Here is a 25069-nt window from a genome sequence, read left to right on the forward strand (position 1 = left end):
CCCACTCCCCACCCCCCACTTCACGTGGAGTCCTTAGAGTGGGGTGGCCATGTTGGTTCCAGAAGCTTCACCGACACTCAGTGCTCTCTTCTCAGGGGCCCCCAGCCCCAGTCTACTCCTTCAGGGGGAATGGAGGCCATTGTCCCACCCTCCTATGCTTCCTTGTCCCCACTCCACTCCATGGAGGATCTTTCAGCAGCCTCTATCCTGTCTTCCCTGTGTGGTGGCCCTTTATGACAAGCCCCAGTGGGAGGGAGGGAGGGAGAAACCAGAAAGAGAATTTATGTCCCAGCAGGAGAGGCAGAGGGAGAGAGACTTGGGTCACAGGGGCCCAGTCCCCAGAGTTGGGCACACATGCACACTGAGACCCAGAGCTGTTTCAGTGCGCAGTCACTCGCCTCCAAACACAGATTCATCTACACAAATCCACAAGGGCAGGGGCCATGGGAACCACAGATTGCTCAGGAAGAGGACACACACAAGACACCTGCAGTTCCTTCATAGAATACAAATCACAAACCTGCAAGGCTGGGGACAAAGGAAAAACAAAAATAATCTTGCTGATGAGAAGAATGTCTCCGAATCTTCCAGGTTCTGACCAAGCCTCTAAAGTGAATAGGTTGTAAGTTCTGAGTGGTTGGGCCCTGGAGAAGCCTGGTGGAATGGACTGGCGCTCCTTGGCAGGAAGTGTCTGTGCCTGATACCTGCTATCTTGCTCAGAGCCTCTGTAAATTAGAAAAGAGGAATCTCACTTGTCAACTGATCTTGTTCGATTTTGGCATGTGTGAGTCAGCTTCTTGGAGGCTGACTATCCCCAGGGAACAAAGAAAACTGGTTTCCTGGGCAGACAACAGTGAGGACAGACTCAGGGTGCAGAGAAGAGACTGGTCCCTTCCTGAGCAGATGCTGGGGCGACAACAGTCCCCTGATGGCCAGTACTAACTGGCCCTTCTCCTTGAAAGCTGGCGGCCTCAAGACAAGCAAATGTGGGAGCCCCTTCCCATCAACTGCCAACCTCTGCTGCTCAGAGGCAGCCCAGAGCAAGGTGTTTTATTTTGTAGGACAGGAAACTGAGGCTCAGCAAAGCTCCCTTTGGCAAAGTCTTCTTTAGCTAGGATTGGAACCTCTGCATGTCTCCCCAGGGTGAGAACAGAGGGCCCAGGTTGGTGTCTGCAGCCCTTGTAATACAACAACCCCCGTGTGTGCTAAGTCATTTCAGTAGTGTCTGACTCTTTGTGACCCTATGGACTGTAACCCACCAGGCTCCTCTGTCCATGGGATTCTCTAGGCAAGAATACTAGAGCAGATTGCCATGCCCTCTTCCAGGGGATCTTCCCAACCCAAGGATAGAACCTGAGGCAGTGTAGGTGTGACCAAACCAGTGAGAGGGTCGGTGGAGAAAGGACCCCCAAGCCCTCCAGTTCCAAGGAGTAGGGCCCAGGCCTTACCCAGCTGTGCCCACAGTCCCCAGGGGCACTGATCCAAAGGGGATGGAATTTGCTCAGACTTCTCTCTAGGGTGAAGGCAGGTGCAGAAGGCCGGGGCCTGGCAGGCTAACTCCAGCCCCAGTCTCCCAAGTGTCCCAGGCCTTTCTGGCTTCATTCCAGCGTAGCCCAAGGGGAGGACATCTACTTCCTCCAAGGGCCCCAGCTGGAGGGCAGCGAGGATGGGGCAGAGCAGGGGGCTCCTTTGCGGAGCCCACTCCCAGGGGTTCATGGGACTCAGTCCTTGGAAAGCTTGGAGCAACTTGTAAATTTATTCCCTGGGAGGAGGAGCCTGAGAAGTCGGCCGGGGGTGGGGATGAGAATGGGGTGGAGGGGTGGCAGGGGTGGGCAGGGCGGCCAGGGGAGCTGCTGGGAGAGGGGAGGGACTTGGCTAGGTTTCCCAAGCCTTCTTCACTCTCCAAACTTTCACCAAACTCTTGGCCCCCGCCTCCCCGAAACCAAAACACAACAAGCTCAGGAGGAGCAAGGAGCAGCACCGCCGCGCGGGAAGACTCGCGGTGGCACAGAGCCTCAAGAAGCTGATGTAACTTTAAGAAAGTCACCTGGGCGCACCGCGGTGCGGAGCCAGTATGCCTGGGCCGGGCCTGCAGCACGGGAAGGGGGCTTTCGGCAGGGGGCGCTACGGCCCGAGCCTCTCACTATCCAGCCGTTGGTCTGGGTGTTTGGTGGCTCCACCCGGCTGAATCTCAGGAAGAGCGAGAGAGCGAGCGAGCGTGTGTGATATTGGATGCATAAGGGCATCTGTGGATGAGTGTAGGTACACGCGTGGGGATGTCTGTCTCGCCAGAAAGGTTGGGTAAATGCGTAGGTCTGGGTGTCACCGCTGTCAACAATGAGCTGCAACGGGCGGAATGGCGGCGGAGGGGGGCGGGGGGCCGCTCCTGGAGGAGGGGAGCAGCGTGCCGTTGACGGTTTGGCCCCCAGCGGCGGGCACGTGTTAGTACCGGTAGTGCCGGAACCAGAGCGTCTGTTCGAGGCGCCAGTTGGGTCTGCGCGCTGGGGCCCTGCAGACGCCCTGAACCTCTAGCCGGCCTGCCTCCCTATCTGCCCGCCACTCGCCGGTCGGGTCGGGTTCCTGCGCGCCCAAAGGTCCTGGGAAGCCGTGCCAGGGAGTCTCGGTGCCCTCGGACCCTTGTCTGCGGCTCCGGCTTTGGGAAGGGGCTACGGCCGCGGTGTTCTCGGGCGGTTGCTCTCCCGGAAAGAATCCGCGTCCTCCCCACCCAACCGTCATTCCAGGTGCGCTTAGGGCGGGTCCGGGCGGCAGCAGGTGAGGGTAGGGGCCTAGCAGCCCGGGGCGCCCACCCCCAGCCGGTGCCCCGCACCCCGCAGACAACGGCACGCGGGGCTGACCGCAAGTCTGGGGCCGGGCGGGAGGAGGCTCTCCCAGAGGGCCGGGGCAAGGGGGCGGGGACCTGGGCGCCCCGGTATTTTCCAAGACAGGGGCCGGGGGCGGGGTAACCGTCCCCACAGTAGCTGAAAGGCCCACTCTTGGCGGTTGATGTAACGGCCGCTCCCGACACCTCGCATCCGGATTAAGGCGAAGGCGCCAGCTTCGAGGAATCCGGGCTCTCCAGGCGGTGCTACAGCTTCGAAAGCAACCCGGCCTTTTCTTGCTGTTCAGGGCCCTCTTTTCACCAGACCGGCAGCTTCTTAAAGGAGCCGCGCCCCCTTTAGGGCCAGTTCTCCGCAGGCCACGCCCCCTCGCTGGCCACTGTTAAAGGAGCCGCGCCCTTGTCTCTCATAGCTCTCATAAGGCTTAGGTCTGTTTCTTTGCTGAAATAAGCTTGATGCTGCAGCTGCAAGAAGATAAAGGTTGGGGGGCCGAAGAGTGGAGAAGGAGAGAAGGGCCTGAGAGGTTAAAGAACCCCCAAGTGAGAGAGTGTCAGAAGACTGGAGGGTAGGGGGTGAGGGGGACTGGTTCTGCTGCTACTGCTGCTGCTAAGTCGCTTCATTCGTGTCCGACTATGTGCGACCCCATAGACGGCAGCCCACCAGGCTCCCCCGTCGCTGGGATTCTCCAGGCAAGAACACTGGAGTGGGTTGCCATTTCCTTCTCCAATGGTTCTAGGAAGGGACTAATGGGCGACACTGAGTATGCCCTAGTGTTTCCAAGCAACTCAAGAAAACGCCCCCTTAACTCCGCCTACACTGTGACTAAGGCTCAGTGCCCAGCTCTGAGGATGCAGAAGAATCACACTTCTGCCCTGGGATTTCTCCAGCTGGTGGGGAAGGAAGATTTGGACACAAGTAACCATGCTACACGGAGAAGGCAATGGCACCCCACTCCAGTACTCTTGCCTGGAAAATCCCATGGACAGAGGAGCCTGGTAGGATGCAGTCCATGGGGTCGCTAAGAGTCGGATACGACTGAACGACTTTACTTTCACTTTTCACTTTCATGCATTGGAGAAGGAAATGGCAACCCACTCCAGTGTTCTTGCCTGGAGAATCCCAGGGACGGGGGAGCCTGGTGGGCTGCCGTCTTTGGAGTCGCACAGAGTCGGACACGACTGAAGCGACATAGCAGCAGCAGCAGCAGCAGCAAACATGCTACAATGGCTGCGTGTGAGGAACGTGTTGATCAGATGTACACTGCGTGCATTGGGTGTAACCGGAGGCACAGTGGGAAGGCTGACTGCAAATGCAAGAGAAAGGAAGGCTTCTTGGTGGTAATGGCTTTGGAACAGGTTTTGAAGATGGGTGGGGTATATACAGAAGGAAATGGGGACAAGGGTGCTCAAGGAAGAGGGAATTGCCTAAGCCACGGAATGAAGGCAAGAACCCTCTGGGGATGCTGGATAGTCCCACATGGCCCACAGGTAACCATAAGTGGCTGTAGGTAGCTGATTTTGGCTCTAGGCAGAACTAAGGGCCCCTTCCCCACTCCCACAGCCCCTCCCCACCCTCCAAGCAGTGAATGGGAAATTACGCTTCCTTTTCTATCTTTATCCTAATCTGTGAGATTCTTGAAGGCAAGGAGAAAACCTTGTCACCTTTCCATCCCGAGTAAGGACTTCAAGGCTTGGCCCAGATGGATCCTTAAAATTGATAGAGCTGACAGTCCTGTTCGGAGGAGAGGAAGACTGAGCAATGGGACAGTAAAGATGGACCAGGTCCTATGACTATCCTCTCACTATCCTCCCTTGGGTGGCTTACAGGCAAATTGAACCCAGCTCACCCAACTTAGCTCATCCCCTCCCCACTCCAAACCTGCAGCATCCCCAGCATTTCTGTCTTTGGTCTCTGGAACGGGCACTGGCTTCTTCCTATTATACCATTAAAAACCAGAGGCCCCTCCTTATCCCTCATCCCCAAGTCCAATGCATCACCAAGTCCTACCAAAGTTACCTTCTATATTTTTCTCAAATCTGTGCACCTCTTGCCACCCTGTCATGACCTTCCTGAGCCAAGCACCCTCATTCCTGGCCTGGCCTGGCCTAGTCCTAATCCATTTCCTTTCTTCCCCTCTTCCCTCCCTCCAGTCCTTTCTCCATACTAATCTAGGTTGGCGTTTTCAAAATGCACACACCACCAATTGCTCCTCCTCTCAGTTATAACTCTGGTTTCAAGACTTCAGTGCTTGTCATTGCCCTCAGGATAAAGATCAAAACAAGGCCCCCAAAACCCTAACCCTGCTTTTGCATCCACCTTCATCTTTGGCCACTTTCTCCCTCACTCTCTGAGCCCCAGGCTCCTGGTCTTTTTCTGTATTATTTCATTTGCTTGAATCTATCTTTTCTGTTGCTCACTGATGCCTAATCATCCCCCTCTGACTCTTAAACATCACTTCCTCAGGAAAGTCCTCTGTAACTCTCAGACAAGGCCAGGCCCCACTGGGGTAGACTCTGGTTAAAGAGGATCTTTCACTTTCCCACCCTTTATCGTAGGCTCTAATTGTATGTATTTGAGTCACCTGTTTCGCTGGTTACTGTTTCAGCCGAGCTTGTAAGCTGCAGGAGGCCAGAGACTGAAGAGTTCATGGCGCCCAGCACAGGTCTGGCCCAGAGCAAGCCTGAAATAAATATTTGTGGAATACATGAATTGAACTGTGGCTAGCCCTAACTGCCTGCTGAACAATGTAGACCATATCCTGTTGGCTGAGGAAGACTATTGGAGGGAATCAGGGTTTTAGACTTTGGGACAATGAATGGATTGGAGGGGAGGAGAAAGTGGAGGCCCTGTAGAGTCGAAACTTAAGCAGAAACCTCAGAAGGTACAAAGGAAGTATAATTAGCCCCATCTTCCAGATTGAGATAGCAAGGGTCAGATAGGTTCAGTAATTTGCTTGAAGTCACATACCTAGTGAGTTGGCAGAGTCAGTTCCTTGTCCCAGGACCCAGAGTCCAAGGTCTTCATCACAACCTAACCTGACTCTGACCCTCATGGCACAGACAGCTTGTCAACAGTGGTCTATATGTGGGTGAGTGGTAGGCCTGGTGCCTGGGTAATGTGAATGCCCAACCCCTATTAGAGGGCCTGACTTATCATAGGCCTTCAGGTGGTACTTTTTGAATGGATGGATGGGGCCAGTTAACAGAAACAGCAGAGGCAGGAGAAGTAGCAAAGCTTTGCACCCAACTCATTGTCCTGGGAGCAGCTGCCAAGCAGTCTTTTTTCCACCGAGAAAGAGAAGCACCTTGAACACAAGGGCCATATTTGCATATTCAGGGATATCACCCTGTAGCCCAAGTTCCAGGACAGAGTGTCCTCAGTTTACTCATCTGACCAGAAGGCATGATGTCCAAGCCATGAGGTGGCTGTGCTTCATTACTATCATCACTGTCATTATTTGTTAGCCACAGAGTGACAGCTTTGAAAACAAGAAGTCTAGAATTTATAGCTTGGTGGGAAGGATGTGGCGAGTGAGAACAAGGGTATGATCACATTCCCTCTTCTCCTGACTGCCCCCAGAAGACCAAAGCCATGAGCAGGGATGTATCTAGAGAGTCAGGAAACCTGGTCTGGGTGACTAAGCGAAGGGAAACGGCCACAAGTCACAGCCTTGCCTGGCCCTGAGGAGGTTATGCAGGACACCTGGTGGCCAGGGGAAAGGCCAAGGGAACCTAGTGGGGGTTTGATTTAGGTCATACCTGAATGGTCTAGTGGTTTTCCCCACTTTCTTCAATTTGAGTCTGAATTTGGCAATAAGGAGTTTATGATCTGAGCCACAGTCAGCTCCCAGTCTTATTTTTGCTGACTGTATAGAGTTTCTTCATCGTTGGCTGCAAAGAATATAATCAATTTGATTTTAGTGCTGGCCATCTGGTGATGTCCATGTGTAGAGTCTTCTCTTGTGTTGTTGGAAGAGGGTGTTTGCTATGACCAGTGCGTTCTCTTGGCAAAACTCTATTAGCCTTTGCCCTGCTTCATTCTGTACTCCAAGGCCAAATTTGCCTGTTACTCCAGGTGTTTCTTGACTTCCTACTTTTGCATTCCAGTCCCCTATAATGGAAAGGACATCTTTTTTGGGTGTTATTTCTAAAAGGTCTTGTAGGTCTTCATAGAACCATTCAACTTCAGCTTCTTCAGCATTCCTGGTCAGGGCGTAGACTTGGATCACCGTGATATTGAATGGTTTGCTTTGGAAACGAACAGAGATCATTCTGTCGTTTCTGAGATTGCATCCAAGTACTGCATTTCAGACTCTTTTGATCACTATCATGGCTAATCCATTTCTTCTAAGGGATTCCTGTCCACAGTAGGAGATATAATGGTCATCTGAGTTAATTCACGCATTCCAATCCATTTTAGTTTACTGATTCCTAGAATGTCAACGTTCACTCTTGCCATATCCTGTTTGACCACTTCCAATTTGCCTTGATTCATGGACTTAACATTCCAGGTTCCTATGCAATATTGCTCTTTACAGCATCGAACCTTGCTTCTGTCACCAGTTACATTCACAACTGGGTGTTGTTTTTGCTTTGGCCCATCCCTTCATTCTTTCTGGAGTTATTTCTCCACTGATCTCCAGTAGCATATTGGGCACCTATCAACCTGGGGAGTTCATCTTTCAGTGTCCTATCTTGTTGGCTTTTCATACTGTTCATAGGGTTCTCAAGGCAAGAATACTGAAGTGGTTTGCCATTTCCTTCTCCAGTGGACCACATTCTGGTTTGTGACATTGTATAGGAGACAGGGATTGAGACAATCCCCAAGAAAAAGAAATGCAAAAAAGCAAAATGGCTCTGAAAAGAAGAGAAGCAAAACAGCAAAGGAGAAACGGAAAGATATACCCTTTTGACTACAGAGTTCCAAAGAATAGCAAGGAGACATAAGGAAGCCTTCCTCAGCAATCAATGCAAAGAAATAGAGGATAACAATAGAATGGAAACGATTAGTGATCTCTTCAAGAAAATTAGAGGTAGACATACCTAGGGAACATTTCATGCAAAGATGGGCTCAATAAAGGACAGAAATGGTATGGACCAAACAGAAGCAGAAATTAAGAAGAGGTGGCAAGAATACACAGAAGAACTGTACAAAAAGATCTTCATGACCCAGATAATCACAATGATGTGATCACTCACCTAGAGCCAAACATCCTAGAATGTGAAGTCAAGTGGGGCCTAGGAAGCATCACTACGAACAAAGCTAGTGGAGGTGATGGAATTCCAGTTGAGCTCTTTTAAATTCTAAAAAATGATGCTGTGATAGTGCTGCACTCAATATGGCAGCAAATTTGGAAAACTTAGCAGTGGCCACAGGACTGGAAAAGGTCAGTTTTCATTCCAATCCCAAAGAAAGGCAATGCCAAAGAATGCTCAAACTACCACACAATTGCACTCATCTCACATGATAGTAAAGTAATGCTCAAAATTCTCCAAGCCAGGCTTCAGAATATGTGAACCGTGAACATCCAGATGTTCAAGCTGGATTTAAAAAGGCAGAGGAATCAGAGATCAAATTGCCAACATCCACTGGATCATGGAAAAAACAAGAGTTCCAGAAAAACATCTATTTCTGCTTTATTGACTATGCCAAAGCCTTTGTTGTGTGAATCACAATAAACTGTGGAAAATTCTGAAGGAGATGGGAATTCCAGACCACCTGACCTGCCTCTTGAGAAACCTGTATGCAGGTCAGGAAGCAACAGTTAGAATTGGACATGGAACAACAGACTGATTCCAAATAGGAAAAGGAGTCTGTCAAGGCTGTATATTGTCACCCTGTGTATTTAAATTATATGCAGAGTACATCATGAGAAATGCTGGGCTGGATGAAGCACAAGCTGGAATCAAGGTTGCCAGGAGAAATATCAATAACCTCAGATATGCAGATGACACCACCGTTATGGCCGAAAGCGAAGGGAACTGAAGAGCCTCTTGATGAAAGTGAAAGAGGAGAGTGAAAAAGTTGGCTTAAAACTCAACATTCAGAAATCTAAGTTCATGGCATCTGGTCCCAACACTTCATGGCAAATAGATGAGGAACAGTGGCAACAGTGACAGACTTTATTTTGGGGGCTCCAAAATCACTGTCGATGGTGACTGCAGCCATGAAATTAAAAGACGCTTGTTTGCTTCTTGAAGAAAAGTTATGACCAACCTAGACAGCATATTAAAAAGCAGAGACATTACTTTGTCAACAAAGGTCCGTATAGTCAAGGCTATGGTTTTTCCAGTCATCATGTATGGATGTGAGAGTATGACTATAAAGAAAGCTGAGCGCTGAAGAATTGATGGTTTTGAACAGTGGTGTTGGAGAAGACTCTTGAGAGTCCCTTGGACTGCAAGGAGATCCAACCAGTCCACCCTAAAGGAAATCAGTCCTGAATATTCATTGGAAGGACTGATGCTGAAGCTGGAACTTCAATAGTTTGGCTACCTGATGCGAAGGGCTGACTCATCTGAAAAGACTCTTATGCTGGAAAAGATTGAGGGCAGGCTGAGCAGAGCACAGAGGGGTCAATTAAACACATCCAGTCCCTCAGGGAACTGCCCAACCACAGTTGACAGACATAAGCAAATATGTCTGGAGTAAGTTTATAAGAACACTGGTAGCACAAAACACAAAAGAGGAAGCAATTTGTTCATTCTGGAGTGGAGTGGGGGCCGTGTCAGGAAAAGCAACAGAGGAGAAGTGACACTGAGGCAGGGTCCCAAAGGGTTTGTAGAGTTTCACCTGGGGAGCAGGAGGGAAGGTGTTCGGTTGGGGCCCACCTGAGCAAGGGCATGGAGGCATGACGCACATGCTGTTTGCTGTGCCCAGAGCTTCTGGTCCAAGTTAGTGGAATGCCATATGCCTGGAGCCCAGGCTGAGCAGCATCAGGATAGGGAAGGCCCATCCTGGCCACCTGGCTGGGGTGAGGTGGGGAAACATGTGCTGATCCAAGCTGACTCCGCTTCAGGGGAAAGGTTGAGGCCATTCACACAGACAATGAACGAATTGGACCCTGTCCCAGTTCTGTGTTCATTTTTTTAAAAAAATAAAATTCGGCATCTGGAGAATAAAAAATAAACCTTTGCCCATTGGGACAGGAAGCCTGGAGACCAAGGGTTTCAGGGGAAGGGTTGGGAGAAGAGTGAGGTAGGAACTGGATTGAGGGTCATCCAGAAAGGAACAGGACGGGAGGGAAGAGTGGCAGGTGGTCTGGGCCCTGCACTACCTGTTCTGGAGAGCCACACTCGTCCTGCCCTGCCTTCGCTGGGCCAAATCCTCACCTCATTCTCTGCTCTCTTTATAGCTCTGGAGGCCTGTACTCTGAAAGGTGCTAGAAACAAAGCGTGTGAGTGTGATCCGGACTCCAGAGCCCCTAACCCACCACCACCATGGTAGGAAAAGGTGCCAAAGGGATGCTGGTGAGTACAGGGACCAGATTGCCGTGAGGGGGTGGGGGTCATGAGCACCGTCCGTCCCTTCTGGGGCCTGCTGTCAGCTGCTGGCCCCTACAGGAGGGCCGAGGAGGCTCCATGGGGCCCAAGTCTGGCACTGCCAGGACTCCTGAGTGCTAGGGCTATCGCAGGCCCAGGCAGGCAGCCCCTCACCCAGCAGGTTAGATACTACTGTGGTTTGGAGCCCACAGCAGACAGATTCTGCTAAAGGGCCCGAAGGTCCTGCTGGGAGGCAGGAAGCACACTCCCCACCCTCATCACAAGATATCCTGGAGATCAGGCTGCAGTCGATCCTGCCGGGAGGGCTGTCCTGAGTCTGACACCCTGACATCCTCATCCTGTGCTCTGCCTGCTGTGGGGAGCATTCAGTAGGGGCTGATCAAGGAGTCCTCAGAGACTGATTTTTCTCTTCTTCCATTCGAAAAATAGCATAGAACATTTCATGTTGATTCCTCTAGTGATGTCTTACAGGAAACATCCCTCTCCCCTTTCCCCAGGTCACGGCTCTTCACTGCCCACTGCCTCAGAGCACAGGAGAGGTGGTGCGAAGCAGAGGGCAAGAGTAGGGCCAGCTCATGGATGGATGGCTCATGGATGGACGGAGCAGGCCAGCTCTGAAATCAGAAGGCAGAAAAATACCCCAAGGGCGGCGGTTGTATTCCTTCTCTGGGGATATTGCCTCAAGAAGCAGTGAGACTGGGCAGCTGCCCGGGAGGAAGCCAGTGGCTAAGCATGGCCCTTCCCTTGGCTCCTCCCTTCCCCACAGGGATTCTCCTGTTGCCGTTCTGATTCATTGAAAGACTGACCCAGGGTCTCTTGCAGAGCCCTCCCCAAACAAGCCCTGTCCCACCAGGGATTTCTGGGACTCTTTTGTCCTCGGTCCAGACATGCTGTTGGGGAGGGAGCCAAACAGTTGTGCTCCAAGCTGAGGACCCTGTCTCCTGCCTGGTCCTGAACTTCCAGCATCCAGCTCTCAGTTCCGCTCTGGTCTGGCCAACTCCTGATTGGAACAAGTCTGAATGAATTAGGCTTCTCAAAGTATTCCTGAGCCAGCCTGAGCTCTTGAGTGCTCAGATGTGGGCAGACATGGAGGTCTCCAGACCCACATACTTGCTAGCGGGGAGTAGATGCCATGATAGGATCAAGACTGGCTTCCTTCTTGCCAGAAGTGTTGGAATTGCCATGGGCCTGTAGCAGAAAGTGGAGTGCAGCTCTGCCCCTCCCTCCATGGAGATTCTGAGCCCCGTGAAACTTAAGAAACCCTCTGAAGACTCACTGGGTGGTCTGCTTTCTCTGAAGTGACCCTGAAAGGACTGGGACGGGCAAGCAGAGGTGATGTGGGACCCACGTGGGCAGCACAGAGAGCCTGAATCCCAAGGTCCCAGAACCCCTGCCGGGGCTGAGCTTCCCAGACCCCAGGCTCTGCCGGCTAGCGCATCTGTAGAAGGGAATGCCGCCTTGGGACGCCTGTTCCCAGACCAGGATGTGCCTAAAGATAGCCAGAGCATAGTTTCCTTCGTGCCCTTTAGCCTTTGACATGTGCCCACTGCTGCTGCATCTGAGGCTCCATAGCAGGTCCCCTGGGTACCCCCAGTGGTTGCTTGAGAGTCTGTTCTTTCTCAGTTCTGCTTATGACCCTGGGCTACACTATTCTCAGGACTCAGTTGGAACCAGTGCTGCCTCCATGTAGCCCTTGTCTCTGAGGAGCACCATTCCTCTTTGCTAACCTGGGCAGCTGTATCTGGACTTCACTAGCTGCCCGTGGTCCCCTAAGGGCAGATCATGAAGGATGCTCCTTCTCTTAGAGGCCACGGTGGGGCAGAATAGAGGGAGCTGAGGGCCATGCGTATAAACCAGGGGCACTTGGACCCTCCAGGTGTGTGACTTCTGTCGCCATGTGTGTCCTGGTATCGGGAGCAGGCAGCTGGCCCTGGCCACGAGGTCCTCACTTCCATCCCCCTGTGCCCCAGGCTTGGGTGTGAAGACATGGGCCCCTGGGGCTCCTCAGTGTCTACCATGTGTCATCCTTGGAGCCTCTGCTGGTCTTCCCATGCAGCAGGTGCCCCGTGGAGGGCAAGCCACTTCCCAGCCTGTGCCTAGGCCCACTGCCTGCCACACATGTTCTTCCCCCCGACTCCCAGCCCAGATGGTCTCTGCCAGGCCAGCTCAGCTGCCTCCCTCATGCCTCAGCAGCTCCTAGGACAGGGCCATGCAGCAACCCAGCTGGCCAGGGTGCTTCCAAGCCTGGGAGCAGCTGGGATGCTTGGTGGCACCAGGGGTGGTGCGGGGGGTTGTTCCTTTCATGGAGACCTAGTGCCTCTCTTTATACACATGTAGGGCCAGGTTTCCTGGGGCTCAGAGGACAGGGAGCTGGTAGAGAGGAGCCAGGACAGGAGAGCCCCACTGGGTCAGCTTTAATCCCACGGTCTCACACGAAGTCCAACTCACTTCCCTTCCCTGCAGGCATGGAGGAGCTCCTGGTGTTGACTGACACTTCTACAGCCACCTGTGGTAGGGGTCAGCCCATGAGGGCTGCAGAGGCCCAGGAAATACGTGCCAATCCTGGGATCTTGGTTCTAGCTGGGTTTTAGAGGACGAGGAACAGACTACCAGACAGATACAAAAAGAAGTGCTTTGCAGGAAGAGGAAGAAGTACACAAAGATATGAGAAGGACTTCATCCAGGGGCCAGTTGTCCCTCAGGCTGGGATAGCCAGGCTGCGAGGACTGGGTTAGAGAGGGCTAGGGACTGAGGGAGATAAATGAGCAGCAGTGTGTTCATCAGTGAATGGCAGCAACTTATGTCTCACACATCCTTATGAAGGGGGTGGTGTCCCCATTTTGCAGATGAGGATACTAAAGCTCAAAAAGGATGATTGACTTTCCCAGACTCACACATAGGAAAAGGCAAACCCCATGCATAATCCCAGGCTCCAGATCTCCTCCTTTTAGTACCATCATGTGTTGCCTTTGTGAGAAAGCACAAAATTATCTAGGAGAAATGGTGATTTTGTCCTGAAGCCCTGGGGTGAAGCAGCATGGGAGAGTGAGGTTGACTTCATCTGCCAGCAGCTGTCACCGGGACCTCAGCGTCACCAAGGACCAGCTGAACATGTCCCACACTGACCAGGCTGCTGGACACCTGCGGTGAGGCCCCCAAGTGTGTACAGTGGGGGTGGAGACAGGGAGGGTGGGACTGCGGATGGACCCTGATATACCACCCCTCACCTGGAGGAGGGAGTCCCCATCTGTTCTCCTTAAGTGGAACAGGGTGTAGAATGTAATACAAATGACAAGGACAGAACCATAAGGAAGACAATGACTTTAGCCCAGCTTGGGTATTTCTGTTGTTTTTAGGTGATTGGCTTGGACTGATCTAAATTAGCCTGGGCAGAGTCTGGGGTCCATCCCAAGGGCGGGAACACTGGTCAGGAGGCCAAAGACTCAGGGACAGGGACAGGTAGGGGACCCACCCAGACATCAGCTTAGGGCAAAGTGTGGTGGCATCAGAGGCCATGTGAAGCCCAGTAGGCATCTGGGGACCTGACCTGAGACCCCCCCAAAGTGCTACTGGGTCCCCCAGCAACCCCCACATCACCCAAACCTCCCAGCTGCCATCTTGGCATCTAAAGGACCTGTAAACACTAGGGAAATGAGCAGAAATGACCATGCTAGCAGTGGTGGCCAAGGTGATAGGTGCCACCCCTGGCCAGGGCATGGTGGGGGCAGGCGGTGACACCTCTCCACTGTCTCCCCAGTCTCTGTATTGGAAGCACAGGGTGGGGATGGGGCACTCCCCCCAGCAGCTGTGCTCACATCTGGGAGTCCTGCAGATGGCTGGAGTCATTACTGCCCACCATGGGAATCTGGGCCTTGTCTGGCCTTGTACAGCGGCTGGAACTCAAGCCTATCTTCAGGGGAGGGTGGAATGGTGGGGGCTTAGGGCCCTGTTTGGTGGTCCAAGAGGGCAGGACCCCAGTCTCTGCTTGGCTTTGTTGAGTTTTTCAAACGCTGCAGGAGAGGTAGGCATGGGGGAGGGATGGGCAGGCAGAGTGCATCAGAAGGGAGCCCTGGAGCGCCATCCATCCATCCACCCTCTTCTGATTCACCTGGCTGCCCCTGCTCCCCCCACCCCTCACCTGGAGGAGGGTGTCCCCATCTGTTGTCCTTAAGTGGAACAGGGCGTAGAATGTAATACAAATGACAAGGACAGAACCATAAGGAAGCCAATGACTTTGGCCCAGCTTGGATATTTCTGTTGTTTGTAGGTGATTGGCTCAGACTGATCTGAAATAGCCTGGGCAGAGGCTGGGGTCCACCCCAAGGGCAGGAACACTGGTCAGGAGGCCAAAGACTCAGGGACAGGGACAGGTAGGGGACCCACCCAGACATCAGCTTAGGGCAAAGTGTGGTGGCATCAGAGGCCATGTGAAGCCCAGCAGGCATCTGGGGACCTGACCTGAGATGCCCCAAAGTGCTACTGGGCCCCCCAGCAACCCCCACATCACCCAAACCTCCCAGCTGCCATCTTGCCATCTAAAGGACCTGTGAACACTAGGGAAATGAGCAGAAATGACCGTGCTAGCAGTGGTGGCCAAGGTGACAGGTGCCACCCCTGGCCAGGGCATGGTGGGGGCAGGCGGTGACACCTCTCCACTGTCTCCCCAGTCTCTGTGTTGGGACCACAGGGTTGGGGTGGGGCACTCCCCTCAGCAGCTGTGCTCACATCTGGGAGTCCTGCAGATGGCTGGAGTCATTACTGCCCACCATGGGAATCTGGGCCTTGTCCGGGTCCAGTGGCTGGAACTCAAGCCCATCTTCAGGGGAGGATGGAATGGTGGGGGCTTAGGGCCCTGCTTGGTAATCCAAGAGGGCGGGACCCCAGTCTCTGCTTGGCTTTGTTGAGTTTTTCAAACGCTGCAGGAGAGGTAGGCATGGGGGAGGGATGGGCAGGCAGAGTGCATCAGAAGGGAGCCCTGGAGCACCATCCATCCATCCACCCTCTTCTGATTCACCTGGCTGCCCCTGCCCCCACCCCTCACCTGGAGGAGGGTGTCCCCATCTGTTGTCCTTAAGTGGACCAGGGCGTAGAATGTAATACAAATGACAAGGACAGAACCATAAGGAAGCCAATGATCTTGGCTTAACTTGGATACTGGGATTGGCTGTACCTGATTGTCTGGTACTGAGTCACTGAGAAGTTGACAATCAACTGCAAAGAGTGGGGGCTGGGAGTGGGCATGAGTCTTGCTCAGCCCCACCTAAGCCTTAGGCCTCCTATCAGCACTGCTCCCCTCCCTCTCCAGTTTCTCAGACTAGAAAGAGGCATTTCAGGGAGGGCAGGGGTGACATCAACGTTTGGGTAGCAGAAGAAGCTGATGGGACCAGGGGTCCAAGGTATGATGGGCACTGCAGAAGGGGAGGGGTCTGGCTTCTGGAGAATCCTGAAGCAGGCAAGAAATTGTTCAACTGCCGTGGCCCTTGGAAGTCAGTTATACTCAAAGATTTGCAGTGGCCCCCCACTGCCTGCTGAATTAAGGCCAAATCCATGGCCTTTAAGGCTTCAATGGCATTTCCCATCTACTAAGCCTTTTTTGGATGTTTCCTCCCGACCTGGGAGCTCCTGGGATTGCATCAGCTCTAGGTCTCCAGCGCCCAGCATTGTGCCTGGCACAATCTCATGTGCTGATCTGAACTGACTTATGCAGGGAGGTGGGAGCAATGAGGGAAAGGAAAGGGAGAAATCCTTCCAGTCTATGGCTGCAGAGACAGCAGTGGACAGCCAGGGGAGGCTCCAAAGCCTAGAAACCGTGTCAGGCAGGGGGTGCTCTCAGGAACCGCTTTGGAAAGAGCCAAGGAGTACCAGAGATAAAGCCTAGGGTTGCAGCAACAAAAATACTACAGGAAGCAGAAAGATGGGCAGGTGGTTCATGGGCCACCTGGAGGGTCTGAGGTGCTGCTTGCCAGGAGGCCTCAGCATACAGCTCTCAAGCCTTCAGCTGCATCCTGGAGCTCAGGCCCCGCCAGCCTTTTTAGGGACTAAATTCTAGAAGTCAAGACCTGCATCCATCTGAGGGACGCTGCACTTAGAGGAGCTTATAACAAGTTTCCTGAATGGAACTAGAGCCTGATCTAATGTGTGGACAAATTCTTTACTTGAGCTGACAGAAGGATGGAGTTTGTAAAAAAAAAAATATATATATATCTTTTCAGCACTATGAAGTAAAGCCTTCAAAACGAAGCTAACAGCCCAGAAGCATGCATCCACAGAGCCTGGCATCCTCACCCAAAGGTGATTCCAGCCTGGCTTTTTGAGCACAGAGAGAGGATGCTGCGAGCTTTGCCTCAGTTTCCTGGAGATCCAGGCTGCCTCCTGCCTCCTGCCCTGCCTGGGCGGTGCCCTGGGTCTCCCCACAGGGCAGCAGCTTGCTGGGAGCCCTGGAGGATGAGCTCTCCTAGGGCAGGTCCTCGGCCAAAGCCACAACCCTTGAGGGCACAGTGCTTGGGGGTGGCGTCTGCCCTCCGCCACCTCCCACCGCTTACAGAATAGTTTAATTCCTGTTTCAAAGCTGGGCCAGTGGCTAGACCTGGTGCCTGTGCCAGGCTTGGGAAGATCCCACACCCCATGTGATGGAAGCCTCAGCCCTCAGGGGCCTTTTTCCCCCCCAGAAACATTAGCCAATGTGGAAATCTGGTGCTGACCTCTCTGTGGCACAGAGGAACTGGCACGACTCCAGACGCTGCCCTGATCATCAGGCTGACCCCTCTGTCACCCAGAGATGGCCCTGCCTCTTCTCTGTGGAGGGACCATAATGCTGCTGGTGAAAAGACAAGGAAGGGAAAAGCCCATGAAAATAGAACAAAGGAAGGTCCGAGGACTAGAGTGAGGACCTCAGGTGGAACAAGTGGCACTCCTGGCTTGCCCAATTTACATAGGGCAGGCCCAGGGGGAGGAAAAAACATAAGAGGAGCCAAAGAGGCAGGGCTCTGTCTTCTCTTCATGTCTCTGGGTCCACATGCTCTCACGCCTCGAGGATGTATTTTCCTGCTCTTTTCTAAATAAAACTGAGCTGTAACACGGAGCTGTAACACTGATATAAGGGGTATAGCACGGTCTGTTCAAGACCCAAGAGCTAAAACACGATGTGTCCGAGAGCTGTGACGCGCTGAGGACTTTAATGTCCGTCGCTTCAAATTTTTGTTGAGACAGAACCGAGATTACACTCGCCTGACCAAATGTACAAAGGGATCATAAAATATTCGACAACCTGCATTTTCAGCTAAGACTCTGAGAAAACTCTCAAATTCCAGACTGTGTTTAAGTGTGAGGGTGAAAGATCATCCCAAACTAGCAGAACAGGTTCAGAAAACCATGAAGTTAAGAAGAATGGAGGGTTCAGAAAGGTCTTGGCTTTGGCAAAACTTAGAAACCATTCACAAATATTTTCCTACAGAAGAGGTTCTCAGGACTTCCCTGGTGGTCCAGTGGTTAAGAATGTGCCTGCCAATGCAGCGTTCACAGGTTGGATCCCTGGTCCAGAAAGATCCCATATGCCACAGAACAAGTAAGCCTGAGCACCACAACTACTGAGCCCACTCTCCTAAAGCCCGTGTTCCAGCAGGAGAAGTCATTGCAATGAGGAGCCCACTCACCACAACTAGAGAAACACTGTGTGCTGCGACAAAGAACCACCACAACCAAAAATACATTTAAAAATTTTAGAGGTACTAATTTATGGAAGAAAAAAAGGCTCTCATCTGAGTAGGAATGCAGTGGCTAAGTCTGAGATCAAGCATTGGAGGAAGTAAAGAAAAGGGGAAGACTTTTAAGAGCAGTGTTTACAAGTGTCAGGGATTGTCTTGGAAGTCAAGGGCAGTATTCCTTGACTGACTGATATTAAGGGAAAACAGAAGATTGGTGGTAGAACTTCTTGAAACAGAACAGGATCCAAGAATCATATTTTTTAAGGATGTCAATTACAGTTCCAATAGAGAGAGCTCTTGAGTTGAGAAACTGGGAACACAACTCCAATATCTCTCCAGAAAAGACCAATCCATTCAAATATGAAAACCAAAACATGAGTAAAATACAGTATCCACAGAAGATACTAAAACACCAAAACAGAAATGGAAGATTGTAACTTCTCAAGAGAGAAAATTCAATAGAAAATTGCTGTTGAAGATCAAGGAAAAGTTAACATTGAAACACAAATTAAAAAGAAAACAAAACTTAAGAAAGTAATTGCAGCTTTTACCAATTACAGGAACACCACAGGGCAGACAGAGGAATTCAAAGAAGTTATGTCCAGACAATAGGCTATGAGTAATAATAGAGGGGAGGGAGGCGAGGAGACAATGATAAGGGAAACTATAGGGGCTTCCCTGGTGCTAACAATGTTTCAAAGGTCTTTATAATAATCCATTAAACTGTGCACTTACATTCACTTTTCTGTTTGAGTGCTATTTATCACAATAAAAAGGTTTTAACATAATACTGTGAGAAATGCGGATTTTCAGCATAAGTGAAATTATAAAAATCAGAAAAAAATAATGCTAGATTGAAATAGGAAATATTTTATACAAGCACAAATCCCTCATGCTCAGATTTTTGCCTTCTATTCCATTCCTTACTAAAAGGAAGAGTTGGGAGAATTTCCTGACTTCAAGTCTGGGACAAGGAATGAATAAGTGAACCTGGTGCTCTTATTGTGCCAGAAAATAAGGGAACTTCACAAGATAATTAGGACTGTGTCAAATCGACGCCGAGAAGGCAATGGCAACCCACTCCAGCACTCTTGCCTGGACAATCCATGGGTGGAGGAGCCTGGTAAGCTGCAGTCCATGGGGTTGCTGAGAGTTGGATGTGACTGAGTGACTTCACTTTCACTTTTCACTTTCATGCACTGGAAAAGGAAATGGCAACCCACTCCAGTGTTCTTGCCTGGAGAATCCCAGGGATGGGGGAGCCTGGTGGGCTGCCGTCTCTGGGGTCACAGAGTCGGACATGACTGAAGCAACTTAGCAGCAGCAGCAGCAAATGGACGCAGCTGAAGTGACACCAGGGAAGATATTAGAGTAGGAAGCACCAGGAATTCACGTCCCTGACTGCAGAATTTGCCTGATGTAATTACTTTGGAACAAAGGAGTCTGCTAAATGCTTGTGACTTCAAGGGAAGTTGGGAAAGGTATACTGCAGTTAATTACAGTTTCAGCTCTTAGGCAGTTAGTGGCTGTCCCCAAACAGCCTGGGCCCCATACCAGGAGGCTGTGCACACATTTCTGGAGCAGCCTGCCTCAGCTTGTGGGAGTCCGAGTGGGCAATGAAAACCTTGTGCTCCAAATCACGGGTAATCTGTGTTATAATTGCTGCTTCTGATCATGTGCAGACAGAGGTGGGAAGCCATTGTTGCAACTCCCACTGCAATCGTCACAAACCTCTCCTCCTCCAAATGACAAACTACAGGGTATTTCAAAGGACTGGCACCTGTTTCTCTCTCTCTCTGGCCATGTCGCATGGCTTGCAGGATCTTAGTTCCCAGACCAGAGATGGAAACTGTGCCCCCTGCAGTGGAGGCACAGAGTCTTAACCAGTGGACCGCCAGGGAAGTCCCTGGCATCTGTTTCTTTCTCCCTTCATTTTTCCCTTTTTCACCTTTTGGAAACCATACATTTAAGAACTAGTATACTCAAAAGCTTCTCAGGTGGCTCAGTGGGTAAAGAATCTGCCTGCAATGCAGGAGACACAGGAGACAATGGTTCAATCCCTGGGTTAGGAAAATACCCTAGAGGAGGAAATGGCAACCCGATCCAGTATTCTTGCCTGGAGAATCCCATGAATGGAGAAGCCTGGTCTGCTACAGCCCTTGGGGTCACAAAAAGTCAGACATGACTGAAGCGACTGCCACGCATGCACACACGTGCATGCACACACACACACACACACACACACACACTCAAAAGCAACCACATATATAGAAAATTTAGAAAGTCACCATACATACTTAAGAAAAGATCCAGACTCATAAAACATCTGGGAAACCTTAAGCTTACCTGTGCATCAGGTAACTATATCAGATAAGTATCAGGTTGATGCTGTCACAGAGACAACATACACCAGTTTAAATTATAAACAAAATCAGTAAACCCCGAGGAAGAGGAAGAATTTGATTTCCAGAATTCCTACATCATAAGATTCAAATGTCCTGCTTCAACAACAAAAATATCATGAGTCATAAAAGGGCAGGAATGTTATGACCCATTCAAAGGGGAAAAAATAAATGTCTAAGAAAGACCAGATGGTGAACTTCCTACACAAAGAATTTAAAACAACTGTCTGTCTTAAAGATGCTCAAAGAGCTAAAAGAAGATGTGAACAAAGTCAAAAAACTGATGTACGAACAAAATGGTAATTTTAATAGAGAGAAAACCTAAAAATAAACTAAAAAATTTTGGAGTTTAAAATATAACTAAAATAAAACTGACTAAAGGGATTCAAAAGCAGATTTGAGTAGGCAGAAGAATCAGCTACTTTGAAGATAGGACAATTGAAATTGTCAAGTTGAGGAACAGGAAGAAAAAAAAAGATTGAAGAAAACTGAAATGAACGCCTAAATGACCTGTGGGACAACATCAAGCAGATCAACATATGCATTGTGGGAATCCTAGAAGAGATAGAGAGAGAGGAGCAGAGAGACTGCTTGAAAAAATAATGGGTGAAAACATCTCAAATGTGATGAAAAACATGCACATAGCCCTCCAAAGAGCTCAGTGAACTTCAAGTAGGATACAATCAATCAAGGAACTCCACACTGAGACACATTATAATCAAACTGTCTATAGACAAAGAGAATGTTGAGAGCAGTAAGAAAGTAACTCATCACATATAAGGGATCCCAGATGAGATTATTAACAGATTTCTCATTAGAAACCTTGGATGCCAAAAGGCAGTGGGTTGATATAATCAAAAATGCTGAAAGAAACTGTCTAACCACAAATCTCATAACTGGCAAAACAGTCTTTCAAATATGAAGGAGGTATTAAGTCATTCCCAGATAAATGCTGGAAGAGTTTATTACCATTAGAGCATCTTTTGTTCTAATGAGGTGACTCTTGGTGACCTTCTGGATAGGGACTGGTCACCAGAAAGACCAAGGCATCATTAGAAGCTTGGACTTTTGGGCCCTATCCCTCATTCTCCGGAGACAAGAGAGGGCCTAGAAAATGAATTAATATTTGATGATGTCTACATGATCAAGTCTCCATAAAAACCCCCAAAGTACTAGAGAGCTTCTGGGTTGTTGAACATATGGAGGCGCTAGGAGGGTGGTGTACCTAAGAGAGGGAATGGAAGCTCTGTGCCCCTTTCCCATACCTCACCCTGTATGTAGCTCTTTACCTGGCTGTTCAGTTGTATTCTTTAAGGTATCATTTTGTAATAAACTAGCAATAGTAAATAAACTTTTCCTGGGATCTGTGAGCTGCTCTAGAAAATGATCAGATCTCAGGAGGAGGTCATAGAAACTGGTCCCAATTTACAGACAGTTGGGCAGATACCAAGGTGACAACCTGGACTTGTGATTGGTGTCTGAATCAGGGGGTAAAGACTTCCCTGCTTGTCCCTTGGCTAAGATTCAATGTTCCCAATGCAGAGGGCCTGGGCACCACCCCTGGTGAGGAAACTAGATGCCACATGCTGCAACTAAGAGTTCCCATGCCACAACTCAAGGTCCCACATGCTGTAACTACAGGATCTTGTATGCCTCAACTAAAAATCCTGCGTGCCACAACTAAGACCCAGCACAGCCAAAGAAATAAAAATAACGGTGCTTCTCTGGTGGCTCAGTGGTACAAAAATCCACTTGCCAATGCAGGAGACATTGGATCGATGTCTGGGCTGAGAAGATCCCACATGCCGTGGAGTAACTAAGCCTGTGCACCACAACTACTGAGCCTGTGTTCTAGAGTCCAGGAGCTGTGACTGCTGAGCCCATGTGTCACAACTACTGATGCCCAAGCTCCATAGAGCCTGTGCTCCACAACAAGAGAGCCCACTGCAACGAGAAGCCCTCAAACTGCATCTAGAGAAAAACCCACACAGCAACAAAGACCCAGCACAGCCAAAAATAAATAACATAAATAAAATTATTTTTTAAATTAAAAATAAATATCAAAGAAAAGAGGAAATAAAGGGTAGGGGACAGTCTGTGGGATTAAGCCCTTAACCTGTAGGACTGGGCACTAATTCCAGGCAGTTAGTTTCTTGTTGCAGAAAACCCACATATCTGATGTCATAAGTGTTGTGTGAGAGAGAATGAAGGAAAACAGTTTTCTTAGGTATCAATGCATAAAAAATGCAACTATTTTGTATTTTTGGACTCTTAATACATAAAGATGTAACTTTGTGACATTAATAACTGAATTGGAATGTGGACAGGACTGGATAGAGCTTTTAATCACATTAAAGTGGTAAAAATTCAAATTAGTATGATAAAGTTTTGGGATGTCAAATTTAATCCCTACAGTGAACACAAAGAAAATAGTTACATGATATAAAAAAAAGGAAATGAGAAGGGAATTAAAGTTTCACTACAAAAAATTCAACCAAACACAAAAGATATAATACAGGAAACAAGGGGCAAGAAAGCTAAATGCATACTGAAAACAAAGAGCAAAATGACAGAAGTCCCCACTTATCATTAATTACTTTAAATATAAACAGTTTAAAACTCTCCAATCAAGACAGAGTTTGGAAGAATGGATTCAAATAAACATGGTATAATTATATGTTGTTTACAAGAGACTACTTTATTTTTTAATTTTTTAACTTTACAATATTGTATTGGTTTTGCCATATATCAACATGAATCTGCCCCAGGTATACACGTGTTCCCCATCCTGAACCCTCCTCCCTCCTCCCTCCTCCCTCCCGGTATCATCCCTCTGAGTCGTCCCAGTGCACCAGCCCCAAGCATCCAGTATCGTGCATCAAACCTGGACTGGCGACTCGTTTCATACATGATATTATACATGTTTCAATGCCATTCTCCCAAATCTCCCCACCCTCTCCCTCTCCTACAGAGTCCAAAAGACTGTTCTATACATCAGTGAAGAGACTACTTTAGATCCAGAGACTAAAAATAGGCTGAAAGTGACAAGATGGAAAAAGATATTCCATAGAAATAGTAAACAAAAGAGTTGGCATGGCTGCCGAAGTCCAGCCCCAGCTGATCCAGGGAGTTCGAAGGGGAGACGGCTTCAGCGAGTTCACTGGATACAATAGCTTTATTTAAATATGAATTAGAGATATAAAGAGTAATAGAATGAGGATAGCTCAGTAGGAAAATTCAGCAGAGAAAAGAGGCTGAGTAGCTTGGTTTATGCGGAAAATCAGTATAACCTGTGACATCAGGTTAGCTCTGACCACAGAGGCCGCAGACGCCGTCTCGAATAGCGGAAGGTGCCCCACCTTAGGCACCTTCTCGAGTGGGTCTTAGAAGCCCAGGCAAATAAATGGTCGCAGAGGACCTCTGCGCTCCAGATGGAGACTCAGCCAGAAATTGAGAAAAAGAATGACATGGGGAGACCAAGCTTCGGTGAGCAAGGCCCGTAGCTTTATTTTCAACAGGGGCTTTTATACCATAAGTTGTACATAGAGGATAATAGGGGGTGTGAAATGATGCAAAGTCAGCAGTCTTTGATCCTTATTGAAACCAGGGTTACTTTTCTGCAAATTTATCGTATACAAATGGTTTAGGTGATTTATATCATCTTCTGGCCAGAAGGCCTGTTAACATTTTATGACTCTGACAAAGGTTTGTCAATCCATAAGACTTATTTTCTCTGAGAATAATTATTTTAAGGTTTGGCACCATCCTCTGAAGGTGTTAGATAAAGTTGCATTCCTATAGGGCAGAAGTGCGGTGGGTTTACAACAAAGGAAAGAATTTATTACCTTAAGGGTCTCAAGTTGCTAACACCAAGGCCACTACTTATTTTTTCTACATACCAACTATATTAATTAATACACATTCAAGAATACAATACAGGGGATGTGGAAACTTGGCAGCAAGCATTGGCTCATCAATGAAATCTTTTACTAGTTTTATTCTGACAGTTTCTAATTCTTTGAGAGGCTCTAAGCTATTTGAATATCTTAAGCTTCCCGTGCCTCTCGAGGCTGGGAGACTGTAAACAATCATATGCATAGCTGTAGGAGTCCGGGTAAACTTGTCAGGCGAGTTAGAGAGCTATCTGAGGGGTTTAGATTTTTTTTTTTTTTTCTCTAATTTTATTTTATTTTTAAACTTTACTTAATTGTATTAGTTTTGCCAAATATCAAAATGAATCCACCACAGGTATACATGTGTTCCCCGTCCCGAACCCTCCTCCCTCCTCCCTCCCCATACTATCCCTCTGGGCCGTCCCAGTGCACCAACCCCAAGCACCCAGCATCATGCATCGAACCTGGACTGGCAACTCGTTTCCTACATGATATTTTACATGTTTCATTGCCATTCTCCCAAATCTTCCCACCCTCTCCCTCTCCCACAGAGTCCACAAGACTGTTCTATACATCAGTGTCTCTTTTGCTGTCTCGTACACCGGGTTATTGTTACCATCTTTCTAAATTCCATATATATGCGTTAGTATACTGTATTTATGTTTTTCCTTCTGGCTTACTTCACTCTGTATAATAGGCTCCAGTTTCATCCACCTCATTAGAACTGATTCA

At 49.4% G+C, this 25069-nt stretch overlaps 1 long non-coding RNA gene across 2 annotated transcripts; it reads left to right on the top strand.

The window, feature by feature from the left end:
- The first annotated feature begins 1913 nt into the window (after nt 1–1913).
- On the top strand, nt 1914–18782 carry LOC113903495. 2 transcript variants are annotated; one of them, XR_003514142.1, is made up of 3 exons: nt 1914–2258; nt 10192–10306; nt 10837–18782. It is a non-coding gene; the product is annotated as an uncharacterized LOC113903495 (long non-coding RNA). The 2 variants fall into 2 exon arrangements; XR_003514143.1 differs by lacking the exon at nt 1914–2258 and adding an exon at nt 2301–2741.
- Nucleotides 18783–25069: the final 6287 nt, after the last annotated feature.

Source organism: Bos indicus x Bos taurus, chromosome 13 (genome assembly GCF_003369695.1).
Source record: "Bos indicus x Bos taurus breed Angus x Brahman F1 hybrid chromosome 13, Bos_hybrid_MaternalHap_v2.0, whole genome shotgun sequence".
NCBI classification, from domain to species: domain Eukaryota; kingdom Metazoa; phylum Chordata; class Mammalia; order Artiodactyla; family Bovidae; genus Bos; species Bos indicus x Bos taurus.